The following is a 16,783-nucleotide window of genomic DNA, read 5'->3' as shown; positions in this document are numbered from 1 at the left end:
CTGGAGAATTTGCGTGGTATGTCGTGCTCTAAAATTATTGGCTCTTGGGTGGTGGTTGGTTTCGGCGCAGGTATGGAGGCTTTTGTACGGTCACTTATTACTTAAAGTTCCATGTAGTCAGGAGTTTTCTGGTGTTCTCAGGTTTTGGGCTTAAGTCTCCTGCCTCTGGATTTCAGTTTTATTCTTCCTGTAGTCTCAGGACTTCTCCCATTATACAGCACTGATAATAAAACTTCTAGGTTAATGGTGGAAAGTTTCTCCCCCGTTAGGGATACCTAGAGAGGTTCACCGAGTTACATGGAGAAGAGGAGAGGGAGGAGGGAGATAGAGATGGTCAGGAGGAGAAAGAGGGGGACTCAAGAGGAGAGAGACAGATCTACCAAGTTGTCTGATCCCAGAGTGTTCTCCGTAGCCCAGACACCCACAAAGATTCACAGAATTGGATTGGGAAGAGAAGGGGAAAGGAGGAAATAGAGGTGTTCTGAGGTAGAAAACAGAGTCAAGATTGGGAGAGAATAATCAACACACTCCTGAATAAAAATGGGAGCTGAATATTGGATTCTTAAATGTTCACAATTTATATCATATACTGAAAAACAAAAATTAAAAATCTAGAGTAGAGGTTAGACTCTTAAAAATACTATATTAAAAACAAAAACCAAAACACACAAAAGAAATTTTAGAAATATATATGAAGTTTGGTATAAAAATAGGGCTTCTCTTCTTCTTTTTTTCTTTTCTTTCTCTTTCTTCTGCAAGGTTATAGTGTATTGAAAATGAAAATTAAGGTGTAGTAAAAGGAGTGCTAGAGGGCTTTAAAAGAAATAAGAGAAAAAGAGAAAATAGAAGAGAAGAAGAAAAAAGAAAAGGAAAAAAAGAAGAAAAAGAAAAAAGAAAGAAAAAGAATTGTTTTACCTAATTAAAAAAAAATCATAAAAATCTATGAAAATGAAAGTTAAGGAGTAATGGGGGAGTAATAGGGAATTTTTAAAGGAAAATAAAAGAGAACCAAGAAAAAAGAAAAAAAAATTTTTTTTTTCCTTACTTAATAGAAAAAAAAAAAAAAGAAAAGAAAAAGAAAAAATATATCTAGGAATTTCTCTGGAGCTGTTGCGGTCAGTGTGGGTTCGGCTCAGCTTCAGATAGCTCCTCGTTCCAGCTTACACTTCTCGATATCTACAGGCCCTTCCGGTGTAGTCAGTCGGTGGTTTCTTCAGGGATTTTAATCTGTTGCACCGGTCCCTTCTGAAGCGGTTCCCTTTGTTTATTTGGGTTCTGTTGCCGGTCTCTCTTCCGCGCCTAATTTCCGCCCTGACACAGGGGGCGGAGGTGGATTCTTATTCAGGTAACTAGTTCCCTCTCGCCGCGGGGAGGGGCTGTGCGGGGAGGGGCTGTGCGGGGAGGGGCTGTGCGGGGAGGGGCTGTGCCGGGAGGGGCCGGCGCTCCCGGGAGGGGCTTGCGCTCTTTTCTCGGTCTGCGCTGCTCAGGCTCCGGGCTCTTCTGTCTGAAGCGCGCGCCACGCTGCGCGCGGCTCCAGCCCTCGGGCGTTTCACAAAAGCGCGGCACACAAAGCTGGGCCCGCGCTCCGGCCCCACGCCGCCCGAGCGGCCCAGGCAGCCAGGCGCCTGACGGGCGCTCTCTCCCCGGGTGCGGCGCGTCTTCTGCCCCGCGCGGTCCCAGTCTCAGTCCCCGCAGGCGCCAGTCCGGTGCGTGCGCCCTCTGCCTGCCGCGTCCCTAGCCCCAGTCCCCGCCCCCGCCGGTCGGGTGCCTGTGCCCTTTGTCTCGCCGCGACCCTCCCGGCGGATGTCGACCATCCAGGATCTCGGTCCCTTTGCTCTGCGAGCGGCCGGCAGTGTGTTCGGGCTGGTTAATTTTCTCTCTCTTTGCTCTCCCACAGTTCAAGCTGGGAACTCACAGAAGCTCCCTCCGCTTGTCCTCAGGGCGCTCAGGCCCGGACCCTGCCCCAAGCAATGCCGCCCGCTCCGCTCCGCCCCCACTTGCTGGTGGCGGATGCGGGCGTCTGGGGTACTTTTCTGCTGGGAGTTGCTTTTAGGCTCGTAATCTGTGGGTTTTATTTATTGTATCCCTCCCAGTCAGGTTCAAACTCCGAGACTCAAACACTTCCCCCAGGCCCGCCAGTGCGAGGGTTTCCCGGTGTCTGGGAACGTCCTCTATTAAGACCCTTCCCGGGAAGGGTCTCCGTCCTTAGCTCTTTTGTCTCGCTTTTTATCTTTTATATTTTTGTCCTACCTCCTTTCGAAGACAGTGGGCTGCTTTTCTGGGCGCCTGATGACCTCAGCTAGCGATCAGAAGTTGTTTTGTGAGGTTTGCTCTGCGTTCAGTTATTTTTTTTGATAAATTTCTAGGAGAGAAAGTGGTCTCTCCGTCCTACTCCTCCGCCATCTTGGCTCCTCCCAAGGATACTCTCTTTTATCACTCTTTCTATATTTCATTCTTTGAAAGGAATCCACTATGCACAGTTCACACTTAGGAAGTGGGGATTTATCCTTTTTGGATATTATTATTATTATTATTGCATAGGAGATTTACCTTTTCATCCAAATAATTTGTTTCTTATATTATTTATTTATATCAGTATCAATTTATGGCTCTTCCCTTTAAAATTTGGGTTTAATCCAGTACAATTTATTGTTCAAAGTGTTCCAGCTTTGGTCATTGAAATCCTTTGCTGCTGGCTTCGTTTGTTGTATGTCAAGAAATTCTTGATATATTCACCAATAGTTGCTGTTATTGGAGAAGGAAATGGCAACCCACTCCAGCGTCCTTGCCTGGAGAATCCCAGGGACGGGGGAGCCTGGTGGGCTGCCGTCTATGGGGTCACACAGAGTCGGGCACAGCTGAAGCGACTTCACTGCAGAAGTAGCAGCAGTTGCTGTTATTATTTTTAATAATAATAAAAATTGCGTTTAGTTTTTTTTTTAAGCACATACTTATTTTCTGGCACTGGAGATGATTAAGACTCATTTTGCATACTTTTCTGCCAAAGTTCTAAAGTCAGAACAAATTCCATAAATGTTCATATTTTGCAACTGTACTATACTTTTTCATTCTGTCTCTCCTTCCTCTCTGTCTAGAATAATTTTTAATAATCTGCCCCAAAGGCTTTTGCAATTTATTTCTTAATGTATTTTATAATACTCCTCAAAATGAGTATTAGCATTGTATTTGAATTGGAAAATATCACCAGCTAGTCTACAGGCCCCGTTTATAATTATAATTTTTTCACACACACAAAAAGTATATATATATATATCCTGATTCAGGATTGAATTGGGCATCTCTCATTGCACTGATGTCATTGGTTTTTTTAGTAAACTTAAATCTGGAGTAGTTTTACTCCCCCCCCTTTTTTTTGTTTCCTTTTATCATCTTGTCATTTGAATTATAGGAGCTTTTTTTTATGGAATGCCTCCCAGTTTGGGTTAGTCTGATATTTTCTCGTGATAAAATCATGGTTAACAATTTTGACAAGAATAGTACAGAAGTGATACATTATATTGGAAACTACAGATTTTTTTGGGGGGGGAGTGGTTTCTTTATGGTGATATTAGTTTCAATCATCTTATATTACATTTATGAAGTGTGTTTATTATTTTTCTGTAGTTAAAAAGTGTCATTAGGAAAATAATTGAAAAGTAGGTATGTTATTTTTAACTAAATTATCACTTACTAGTGTCAACATTTATTGATGATTTTTGTGCTTGTCTATGTTGATTATCAAGTGGTCATTTTCTAATCTCATTATCCGTTCAGCATTGCATTTTGTTATAATGAAAATTTTTCTTTCTCTTCAGTGTTTTATTTATATGATTATGTGAGTATAAACTCGTGGATTGCTAAAATGGTTCTAATTCATTATTGTAATTAATTGTTCTAAAGCTCAGTTTGCTCCTGGTTTAACAAATGAGACCTTATCCAAGATATCACTTATATCATTTAGTATTTCCAGTTAATTGTTATATAGTAGTATCTCAAGTAATGATTTTTAAGAAGTCTGAGGTACAAAATTCTGACCAAAATTTAAGTCTTTCCTCCTATCAATAAATTATTAAATGTTTAACAGTGTTGAATAAATAATAAATCAAAAATGGAATATTAAACAAAATTTAAGCATAATTTCTAGAAAATCCTTATGTCATTTTAGTCAACCTAGGTAAACAAATTAGAAGAACAATTTTATTTAGCTTTCTTTTCCACAGAAAACAATCTTAGAAAGATTGGCTAAGACAATTAAGTTTGATTTCCAACCTGAGGCTACATTTTACCATGAAAACTTCAAATGAGGTGTTATGAATTTCTTCAACCTATATTTATCAAGCTCAAACTTCTCTAGACTTCATTTGGAGCAGATTTTACATAGTAATAACTACTGAACTTAGTTGATATTTGTCATTTCTGAAGGTAATCATCTCCCCTGCTTTACTGCCTTCCTGCTGTGCTCAGTAAATTAGCAACAATAGATGATGATGGCTAAATAATTAATTCAGTGTAGAAAATCTAAGTAGAAGTTTTTCTTACTGTTTTTTGTTTGTTTAAAATGATATATAATTAAGATTTTAAGAAAAAAATTTAAATATGGAAACATTTTATTGCAAAAAAAAGTTTGTCAGTGTTTATATGTTTTATAATATTATGTCCAGAGTCCTGGTTGAGTACTTTAACAAAAATAAAATAGCAAAAGTTGACTCCTCCCTTCTAAGTTGCCATTATATGCAAATTACATGATACTCTATATAGAAAACACTAGAGACTCCACACAAAACTACTAGGACTGATAAACAAATTCAGCAAGGTAGTAATATACAATACTAACATACAAAAATCTGTTGCAGTTTTTTTTTAACAATAATAATGAAATATCAGAAAGAAACATTTTTTTAAAAATCCGTTTAAAATGCCATTAAAAATATCTAGGAATAAACAGAACCAAAGCGGTGAAAGAATTACACACTGAGAAATATAAAAATGTTGATAAAGAAAATTAAAAAATAATTCAAAGAAATGGATATTACATGCTTTTGGATTGGAAGAATTAATACTGCTAAAAGGGCCATAGTATTCAAAACAATTTAAAAATTTAATGTGGCCCTTATCAAATTACTCATGGTATTTTTTTCAAAGGACTAGAACAAATAATCCTAAAATTGATATGGGATCACAGAAGACTTAGAGCTGCCAGAGCAATGCTCAGGGAAAAAGAAAAAAGTTGGAGGCATAACCTTCCCAAAATTCAGACAGTTACTAGGAAGTGTGCATGCATACCAAGTCGCTTCAGGGTCTGACTCTTTGCGACCCTTGGCCTGTAGCCTGACCGGCTCCTCTGACCCCGGGATTCTCCAGTGGATCGCTGTGCCCTCCTCCAGGGGGTCCTCCGGGCCCAGGGATTGAAACTTCCGTGGTTCTTACATTTCCTGCAGCGGCAGGCAAGTTCTTTACCACTAGTCCTCCTGGGAGGCCTACAGTAATCAAAACATCATAGTGTTGACTCAAAAACAGTGGGCTAGAATGGAGAATCCAGAAATAATCCCACAGTCAGTTAGTCTTCAACAAAGGAGGCAAGAACGTACACTGAGGAGAGGAGTCTCTGCAGCAAGCGATGCTGGGAAAGTCGGAGAGCCGCACGCAGATCAACAAAGCTAGAACACACGCTGCACACAGATAAACTCAGACTGGCTTAGAGACTTACACACGAGACACAAGGCCGTGAAGCCCTCTGACATAAGCTGGAGCAACGTTTTCTTAGATCAGCCTCCCAAAGCAAAAGAAATAAAAGTAAGAATAACAATGGGACCTAATCAAAGCGATAAGATTTTGCATAGCAAAGGAATCCATGAAAAAGTCAAAAAGACAGCCCACAGAATGGGAGAAAATATCCACAAATAATGCAATCAACAAGGGTTTAATTTAGAAAATATGCAAACAGCATATGCAGCTCAACATCAGAAAAAACAAAACAAGCAACCCAATCGAAAAATATCTACATCCCGGTGTTCACAGCTGTACTATTTGCACTAGCCACTGCATGAAAGCAACTTAAGTGTCCATCAACAAGGAGTGAATTAGGAAGGTGTGCTACATACAAAATGAAATTTTACTTATTAATAAAAAATAATTAAATCATGCCATTTGCAGCAACATGTGTGGGCCTAGAGACTGTCACACTGAGTGAAGCAAGATAGAATAAGACAAATATCATATGATATTGCTTATATGAGGAAGCTTAAAAAAATAATACAAATGAACTTATTTCCAAAACAGAAATAGCCTCACAGATGTAGAAGAAAATTTATGGTTACCAAAGTTGCAGGGCGGAACAGAGAAATCAGGACTTTAGAATAAGCAGGTGCACATTACTATACATAAAATATGTAACCAACAAGACCCAGTGTATAGTGCAGGTAATTATATACAAGTTTTTTAATAACTTACAGTGGAAAAGAACATATAAAACAAACCACACACATACACAACACACACATATGCATATACATGAATCATTTTGCTGTACATTTGAAGCTAATACAATGTTGTAAATTAACTATACTTCAAGAAATATAGTAGAAGTTTGGAGGTATTTACCATGTTTGCTTTATTATACTTTCAATAAAACATGTTATTTTAATAGGCACTCCATATACTGTTGGCTCAGATGGTAAAGAATCTGCCTGCAGTGCAGGGGGCTGGGTTTGGTGCCGGGGTCGGGAATATTTCCTGGAGAAGGAGACGGCAGCCCACTTCAGTATTCTTGCCTGGGAAATTCCATGGCCAGGGAGCCTGGTGGGATACAGTCCATGGGGTTACAAAGAGTCAGATACTGAGTGACTAACACTTTAACTTTCATTTTCCATACACTATACATCTATTCTTTATAGAAGGCATTTTTAGAAAGATATATACTTGTATGCAACCTCAGAATTTTCAAAGAGCAACAAAATTATGATATTCTAATCAATTGAGAAAATGATGTCCGCTGTGAGGAAACTGAACTTAAGCTAACTTTCCTGTAGAATATTGAAAGATGGGACTAATAATATGGAAATATGCAAAATAATTCATTCTATCAATTTGAGTCTTTCTATATAGTGGAACATAGCAGTCAATTCTAAAGGAAATCAACCTTGAATATTCATTGGAAGGACTGATGCTGAAGCTGAAGCTCCAGTACTTTGGCCACCTGATGCAAAGAACTGACTCATTTGAAAAGACTCTGATGCTGGGAAAGATTGAAGGCAAGAGGAGAAGAGGATGACAGAGGATGAGATGGCTGGATGGCATCACCGACTCGATGGACATGAGTTTGAGTTAACTTCGGGAGTTGGTGATGGACAGGGAAGCCTGGCGTGCTGCGGTTCATGGGGTCGCAAAGAGTCAGACACAACTGAGCGACTGAACTGAATATATAACCAGCTTAAGTTCTATGTAAAGAGAGAGAAGTAATCACAACAGCTTTGTGGTCACTTTCTCTCAGTCTACATGCTTTCAAGGTGCTTGCTTGCTCAGTGATAAAGCCAACTAAGCTTATATTGTGAATTAGTGGATTTCTTGTGTGTCCGTCTTCCCCCAAGACTCCTTGCTAATTTACTATAGACAACTGGGATCACATCATAGTATTATGTTATACTATATTACATATATACAGTGTGAATTTTAGCATTATTTGGAGTTTGAGTTACTAAAACTAACTGAGAAAATCAATCACTTGGAATGCTCTCTCTGTGAATATACCATGCATTCATGGAATGATACCTGTTAGAAATGGGCTTCAAAGTTCTTTGTTCTTTTGCTTCAACACATATCAATGAGCGCTTTATGAATCACTGATTAAAGCAAAGAAAGGTGGAAAACATTTTTAAATTCATCTTTACACAAACATAGAATACTCAATATTTTTAACTGGACTTTACATTTATAGGTAGAGTTGCAAAATTTCTACTTCTCCCTTTGACTCTCAGCACTCTCAAGCAATAAGAAGAATGAAAAATAGGCATGACAACATTATCTTTGGTGAAATCCAGAGAAGTCTGAATCTTCAAGTCACAGAAGAGAAGAAAAGAAGGGTGAAAATCAGATATTATTAAGCAAGAGACTAGAAGAAAGTATTCCTCATAGCTCAGTCAGTAAAGAATCTGCCTGCAATTCAGGAGACCTGGGTTCGATTCCTGAGTCAGGAAGATTCCCCTGGAGAAGGAAAGAGAAACCCACTCCAGTATTCTTGCCTGGAGAATCCCATGGATAGAGGAGCCTGGTGGGTTACAGTCCACGGAGTCGCAAGAGTCAGGCAGGACTGAGTGACTAATACCACCATCACCACCACTAGAAGGAAAATGCCAAATGTGCTGATCTAAGAATGAAGCATCGACATGATATACATTTCATAAATGAGGGCAGAAGAGAAAGAAAAGAATCCATTTGGCAGTCTGGAGGAGATGCCCTGGTGATATGAGTTCCCTGAATGGTCTTTGGTCTGTAATGCAGAAAGGGCGGCTCCTGTTGCTGCTTAGTCAGTGAATCCAGCTCACCTCTCTGTGACCCCATGGACCGTAGCCCACCAGGCTCCTCTGTTCTTGGGATTTCCCAGGCAAGAGTACTCCTAGATGTCCATAGACAGATAAATAGATAAAAAGAAATTGTGATGTATATACATAATGGAATATTACTCAGCTATAAGAAAGAAATGTAGTTAAGTCCATTCTAATGAGGTGGAAGGGCTTCCCTTCTAGCTCAGTCCGTAAAGAATCTGCCTGCAGCATAGGAGACCCAAGTTCGATACCTGGGTTGGGAAGATCCCCTGGAGAAGGGAATGGCAACCCACTCCAGTATTCTTGCCTTAAGAATCCCATGGACAGAGGAGCCTGGTGGACTGTACTCCATGGGGTCGCAAAGAGTTGGTCACGACTGAGGGACTAACACTTCACTTCACTGAGGAGGTGGAGGAACGTAGAACCTGTTATACAAAGTGAAGTAAGTCAGAAAATGGCAAACATCATATACTGAGGCATATATATGGAATCTAGAAATGTACTGATGAGCCTAGCTACACGTCAGCAACGGAGATGGGGGCATAAAGAACAGACTTTTGGACACAGTGGGGGAGAGGGAAGGTGAGATGATTTAAGAGAGCACCGCTGAGACACATACACTGCCCTATGCAAACTAGATGGCCCGCGGGAATTTGCTGCAGGACACAGGGAACATGAAGCTGGCTCTCTGACCTCTTAGAGGGGTGGGGCGGGGAGGGAGGTGGAGGGAGGATGGGGGGGCGCATATGTAAACTGGGGCTGATTCATGTTGATGTATCACGAGACCATCACAATACTGTAAAGTAATTATCCTCCACTTTAAAATAATAACAATAAAAAATACTGGAGAGGTTTGCCATTTCCTTCTCCAAGGGACCCTCCCAACCCAGGGATCAAATCAGTGCCTCCTGCACTGGCAGGCAGATTCTTTACAGCTGAAACACCAGGGAAGCCAAGGCAGCGTAATTAGAAATGGAGGCCGACAATCTGCATTTGTAGCAAGTGATGGAGCTTTTACATGTGATATTGAGGAAAAGAGATAAATGACAATATGAATATCCACACAAGTTTCCATCTCCATTGACTAATTACACTCAGTTATACACATTGAACACATTATAAAGGATGCTGAACACATTATAAAGGATGCTGAACAACTAATTCAGCAATCAGAAAAGTAAACAGATGTAAGACTATACACACACACAAAATTGTTGCCACCAAGCAGGAGTTTTTGCATGAAACAGAAATATAAAAAATAAAGAAAAGATATTTTGAGGAAAGAGTAGGTAAAATGTAAGCTGGTCAAGTCACAAAAACAGTCTAAGTTAATTGTTTCATAAATGTATGCAAATATAGAAATAGTACAAGCAAAAAACATATGGAATAGAAATATAAAAGGTAAAGTAAAAAAATGAGAAGGAGTTGGGGAGTATTAGAGGAAAGGAGGTGTAGGTACACGGTTTACAACTGAATTTCCTAAAGAAAGAATGTGGAATAATAAAGCAAGACAAGATTTTCGTGATGCCATAATTCTGGTACCTTTTCAAAGGCAGACATGTAGGAACTCACAGGCCATAGGCTTATTTTCACTATTTTATTATGAGAGGATAAGAACAATCAGTGAGTCAAGATTTTGGCCTGAGGGATAGGAAAGATGGGATGACATAGGGAAAGATCAGAATAAAAATTTTTGAATACTAATTTGGTGATATCTACATTCTTTGTTTGAGTTCATTCAGTTTATGAAATTCGATTGAATTATAACTTATTTTGATGATACTTTTTCTAAGCCATATTCAATTTAAAATTTCTCAACCATAACACAGGAGATTTTAATGAATTTATTGAATTCATTATCCATAATGATATTGATACCATGTTATATTGAAAAGGAATGTTCTTAATGAGAATAGTATTTGACAATTCTGTTGAAAATGATTAAAAAATGTAGAATATCAGAAAAAAATGGAAATTGAACTCATGTCTATGACTACCTTTTAGCATGATCATTATGTCACAAATATTGATGATAACATGAATGTTGCCAATATTGGCTAACTCATGAAACATCTTTTATTTCAATAGATAATATAGTCTTTGATAAAAGTTATACTTCTTCACTATACAGTGAAACTTCTGAAACATTTCTATTATTGATGATCTTAAAATTCATCATATAAGGACATCATTAATTGACATTCTCAACAGTAAAACTTTAGATTGATGACATCTAAGATTATTCTTTTACAGAATACTATATTTCATAGAAAGTAGTTTGATAGGTTATTTTAATTGAAAAATTATTATTCATTTCTCTTAGAGATGATACATATTTAGGGCAAAATAACACAGGAAATCAAGAGAGGTAGAATAGATGAGTACATAGTAAGCTTCTGAAGATAAGATTTAATTCTGGCAACATCAGAACGATTTAAGCTTTTTTAAAAAAAAAAAACTTCAAACATGGACTATTCAAAATAGTGATATTCTAAGACTAAAGTACAATAGACTAGATTTTGCATGCTTTTTTTGCCCCTACATCTCTACAGATCTCATTTTTGCAGTAATGTTTTTATGTTTTTTAATGGAAACTTCCTTGCCCCTCTCTGGCTCTCTCCCTCATTTATAAATCAGCAATGCAGAGGCAGAGCTTTCCTTTCTTTCCATCATGAACTTGAATCAGAATAGGTGAATTTCACATGAAGATTAATAACCTATCATTCCCAAATAAATGATTCTTTTGTTCCAATAACTAAAATTTAAGAGTTTGTGTAGCATTAAACTTTTATTGTGAATTCAAAAATATATATTTTTAAAATCCTCTATCCCAAAATACAATTTTAAATGTGTATGTGCAGATTTTAAAATATTGTGGTGTGGTAAATCATGGTCAATTAATATAAAGTTCTCTTAAGGTCAAAATCAATGAGTTTAATATATACTTAGAAAAATACTGTATGTCAACTGAAGCTGAGATTATTATGTTTGCTGATCTCAAGATCCAGAAGAAAATCAATAGCACAGAGTCTGCTTATTCTGGCAGAAGGTCTATCATGTTTCCAAAGTGATTTAATTACAATGTGACTAAATAATTTGAAAAAGGAAAACCATGTTAACAAACTGGGATTTCAAACAGAGCAGTATCAAGTTTAGGCTTTGCAAGGAAGCAAACAAAATATTAGGTGCCCATATAAGTAAAAAATTAAAGCAGTGGTATCAAAATCAAGTTATATTGACAAAACCCTAAAAAATACAGAATACTATTTAAATGAGATTACTTTGAAGACGTCAAAGCAAAAGGAAAGCATTCAATAATTTTAAAATATATTTGATGTAAATTATAATGTTTTCTAAATTGTATACACAAGTAGCCTGAAACTCCAATACTTTGGCCACCTGATGTGAAGGGCTGACTCATTGGAAAAGACCCTGATGCTGGGAAGGATTGAGGGCAGGAGGAGAAGGGGACGACAGAGGATGAGATGGTTGGATGGCATCACCGACTCAATGGGCATGAGTTTGGGTAAGCTCCAGGAGTTGGTGATGGACAGGGAGGCCTGGCGTGCTGCGGTTCATGGGGTCAGAAAGAGTCGGACACGACTGAGGGACTGAACTGAACTGAACTGTAGCCTGAGAAATAATAACTGAGATAGCTATTTTATCTTGAGTGACCTGTATACTTTTGCTTGGGAATATAGATAAGAATATAAAGAAAGTTGGAGTAGGATATGGCACTCCACTGCAATATTCTCACCTAAAAATTCCATAGACAGAGGAGTCTGGTAGGCTACTGTCCATGGAGTTGCAAGAGTTGGACACAACTGAGCAACTGAGCCCAGAAAGAAAATAGGGACGCAGTGCCTGATGCTCAGTACTGTTTAGCTCTCAAACCTATTACTGTGTCTTCTGTATTTTCAGGCAATTACAGCTTTCTCTTAAAACTTTTTTGACAACTTAATGTTTAAGTAGGACTTTTCCCTATATCATATGACCATTAATAGGGGGTGGTAAGAGGATTGCATTGGGTGTGGAGTTTTAGCTGTCTCGGAGAGGAAAGGGAAGGCTATCCATTCAGATAAATTTTTAGCAACTCTTTGGTCTCTTCTGGGAAAAAAAAAGAATGGTTTGTTCATTTATTAGACTGAAATTTCCTTCTGCCACTTAGAGTTTATTTTCTCTTGAAAATTATTTGAGTATGACACTGAATCATCATTGACAGATTCAGAAAAGAGCAATGTTTTATTTTGTGATATAACACTGGCCCAGCAGAGCCTGCGAGTCTGGACTTATTTATTAATTCCTCTCCCATCTCAAACTGTCTCCAGAATCTAGTTCCATGAGCTGATTTATTGGATAACATTGGTTTTCAGCTCTGGTAATGCTAACACACCATTTTTTTCATAACGTATTTTTTTGAATTCCATCTTCACTCCCCTGAAATTAAATTAGCAGTAATATAATGTACCTACAAATATACTTTTATAATGAATAACATAACTGTAGTACAAAGAGAAAGGCAACAAAGGCAATTTACACTGAACTAATATGTATTCAATATGCAAATGCTTGGGCAAAATGCCACAGAAGACTTAATGAGGTAGTCATATGCTTGCATAAATGTGCAGAGCAACCACAGAGAAGATTTCAAGAAACCTAGACAGATGTAGATTTGTTTTATTGATTACCTTTATATAATAAGTGTTTCTGCTCATGACATGTTTATTTAAGGGTAAAGAGTCAATAATACTTGGGTAGACTCTGTATTTGCTTTTACTGGGGAAAAAATCATTGATGTTTACAACTGTGCAAACTGTGCAACCGTGTTGATTGTAAACTGTGATTAGAGTGTAGACTTAGATCGTTGTTTTTTAACATTTGTCTATTTATCTGGCTGTGCATGTGATTAGCTGTGGCGGACAAGGTCTTCTGTTGTGGCCACAGGCTTCTCTCTAGCTGTGGAGCGTGGGCTCTGGAGCGTGGGCTCAGCAGTTGCCGTACCTGGGCTTAGCTGACCTGCAGCATGTGGGATCTTGGTCCCCCAACCAGGTATCAGACTCGTCTTCCCTGCATTGGAAGACAGATTCTCTCAACCACTGAACCACCAGTGTGATCCCGAGACTTTGATAATTATAAGCAGATTTCTCACAAATTTGAAAGCCCGGCAGGGCATGTGAAAGTCACATGGGTTAAGGGGTGATTCTTTGTAGTGCATGACATTTTGGAGGATATTGGCACCCAAGGGCCCTGAAGTTTTCTGCCCCAATTGCTGTGAAAACAACGCCACCATCCCCAAATAACCTGAGTATTCCCAAGGAAGAAGCAGTAACACGGACCACTTGACCTGCAAGACGGTTTGTACTGAGGTCTGGAGGCAAAGACAGAAGCGATGGAGACGGCATGGGGGTGTCTCCTGAAAAGACAGCTTTCCACAGCTAAGTACATGCTCTACAAAGAAAATGAAGTGACCAGACTGAAAATACAAAAATAAACAGCTCTTATTCATGGCTCAGATGACATGTTTGGCACAGTTAGAGATTGCTCAATCTCTTTGTATTCCTAAGGAAATTTATTTCTCTCCAATATAGTGATAACAGAAGAGATTTTGGTATTTCTTTGGTGTGCCAAAGGTGTTGCCAACTTTAGAGGATAGTTCTCTGTAACAGACAGTACTCTAGGAAGGCAATTAGCAGGTATTCTGTAGTCCAAAGTCATGTCATAGTCTTCCATAGATATGAAAGAGGAGGTCAGAGCAAAACTATACCCAGGAATAACATAAAATCACTGAGAGAGGTATTAAGGTGACTTGTGGACCTACAGTTGAGGAATATCAAGTCAGAACAAAACTGTTTATTAATTTTAATATGGCTTCATATGCAATAGAATCTGATAGTCTTTGGTAAAGTTTCAGAGGCTAGTTAAACTAATTAGAAAACTTACTCTTAGATCCCCTTAGCTTATCTTCATCAGTGTGTACCTGTGTGTGAGTGCAAGCATGTGTGTGCTGGAGGGGGTGTGTGTGCCAGTATTTTCTTAGTTTCTGACGTTGTAAGGTGTTACAGGCGTATATTATAAGCTTTCTGTCCCGGAAGTAGAATCAGCCACTTTTCTAAGAATCCACAATGATTTTATTGCAGAATGGTTTTAGAAACCAAGTTCATGGTGGTAGGTGTGCTCAAGGTGTCATCTTTTGATGATAACTATCACTTGTGTCTCATATCTAGAAGGAATATAGAAGGCAGCTCGTGGGATAAGCTAAATACAAAGGATTTTCAGGCTCATTAAACACTGCAAAATCAGCAGACTTGCTATACTTCTAGCTGCTTTAAAGGTTTTTCTTGTTACTGCATAATGTCCAAATAGTCTTACTAAATTGTATTCCCATCTTAGAGACAGTGCTACATAGCAGCTTAGAACATGGTTTACCAGGGCTTGAATTCCAGTTCCAACACATAAAGAAGCAAACAAATCTTGCCTGTGTGACCATGGTCAAGTTTTTCAATATCTCCATCCCTGTTTCCTTATCTGTAAAATAGTGATATGAATATCATCATAATTGTATAATTGTGAGGTTTAAATGAATTAACATAAATAAAATATTAGAAAACTGTCTAGAAAATAGCAAGGAATCTACAAAGCTATCTATTAAATGTACATAGCTTTGTATATTTGTATATATACATATGTATGTATATATGCATATATATATACATATGTCTTTGGGCTTCCCAGGTGTCACTAGTGGTAAAGAACCCACCTGCCAATGCAGGAAGCATAAGAGACAGAGTTTCAGTCCCTGGTGATCCCCTGGAGAAAAACATGGCAACCCACTCCAGTATTCATGCCTAGAGAATCTCATGGACAGAGGAGCCTTAAAGGTTACAGTCCATAAGGTATCAAAGCATCTGACATGACTGAACCGACTTAGCATACATGCACATATATGTCTTTAGGGCTAAAAATCAGTTCAGTTTAGTCACTCAGTCATGTCCAACTCTTTGTGACCCCATGGACTGCAGCACGCCAGGCCTCCCTGTCCATCACCAATTCCCGGACTTTACTCAAACTCATGTCCACTGAGTCGGTGATGCCATCCAACCATCTCATCCTCTGTTGTCCCCTCCTCCCACCTTCAATCTTTCCCAACATGAGAGACTTTTTCAATGACTCACTCTTTGCATCAGGTGGCCAAAGTATTGGAGTTTCAGCTTCAGCATCAGTCCTTCCAATGAATATTCAGGACTGATTTCCTTTAGGATGGACTAGTTGGATCTCCTTGAGATCCAAGGGACTCTCAAGAGTCTTCTCCAACACCACAGTTCAAAAGCATCAATTCTTCAGTGCTCAGCTTTCTTCATAGTCCAACTCTCACATCCATACATGACCACTGGAAAAAGGCTTACAGTAGATGTGAGTTTGTATTAATTACTTTGGTCATGTGCAAGAAATACAGTCTGTAGCTTTGGATTTTAAAAAAAATAATATAATCTAAATTGTAATAAAGTACATTAAGATATTCAATATAGTACATATCAAAGGTAAATAAAACCACATTCAGAACATTTCAATTTTCTCATTTTAGTCAACACTTTTATGGAGTCACTTTTTTTGTATTTATAACCTGAGATATCGTTACCTATTTTAGTGAGCCTAGATTTTTTCTATAGTCTTTAATATTCAGTATTCAACAACTGTTCCTCCCGACCTATGAACACACACACAAACCTCAACTGAAATTTAAGCTCATTCTTGAATTCTAATGGAGTCTAAACTTCTAATCCATTATTACCAGTAAGACATGTTTTGCAGTTATGACTAGTTTAAAACAAATAATATTTGCAACAACTGTCATTAGTTAAATGTTAAAACTTAATAGCTGTCCAATTAGTGCGTTATACCAAAAGAGCACTCGATTTTGGAGAAATGTGGACTAAATCATTGGTGGATTATATGGAAAAATAAAACTTACTGTAGCCCTATTCATAATCAAATATCAGTATTTGTGTAACTTTGCAAAGAATGTATTCAGACTTTTAGTTCCTTAGATACTTAACTATGGGCTCCCACATTTCACATACTCAATTTTCATTAAATGCGAGCACATGAAGATACCTCTGATCACCCTTCTCTCTGTGAATTTCATTTTTCAGCTGGCACTTAGACATTCTGTTTGATGTCTGCCAGAATATACTTTGGTTTTAGCAGTGCTAATCAGTTTTCCCCTTGGCATAACATAGATTTTT

Source organism: Muntiacus reevesi, chromosome 12 (assembly GCF_963930625.1).
Source record: "Muntiacus reevesi chromosome 12, mMunRee1.1, whole genome shotgun sequence".
Lineage (NCBI taxonomy): Eukaryota > Metazoa > Chordata > Mammalia > Artiodactyla > Cervidae > Muntiacus > Muntiacus reevesi.
The sequence above is the reverse complement of the archived record's forward strand: the minus strand, read 5'-3'. Positions refer to the sequence as shown.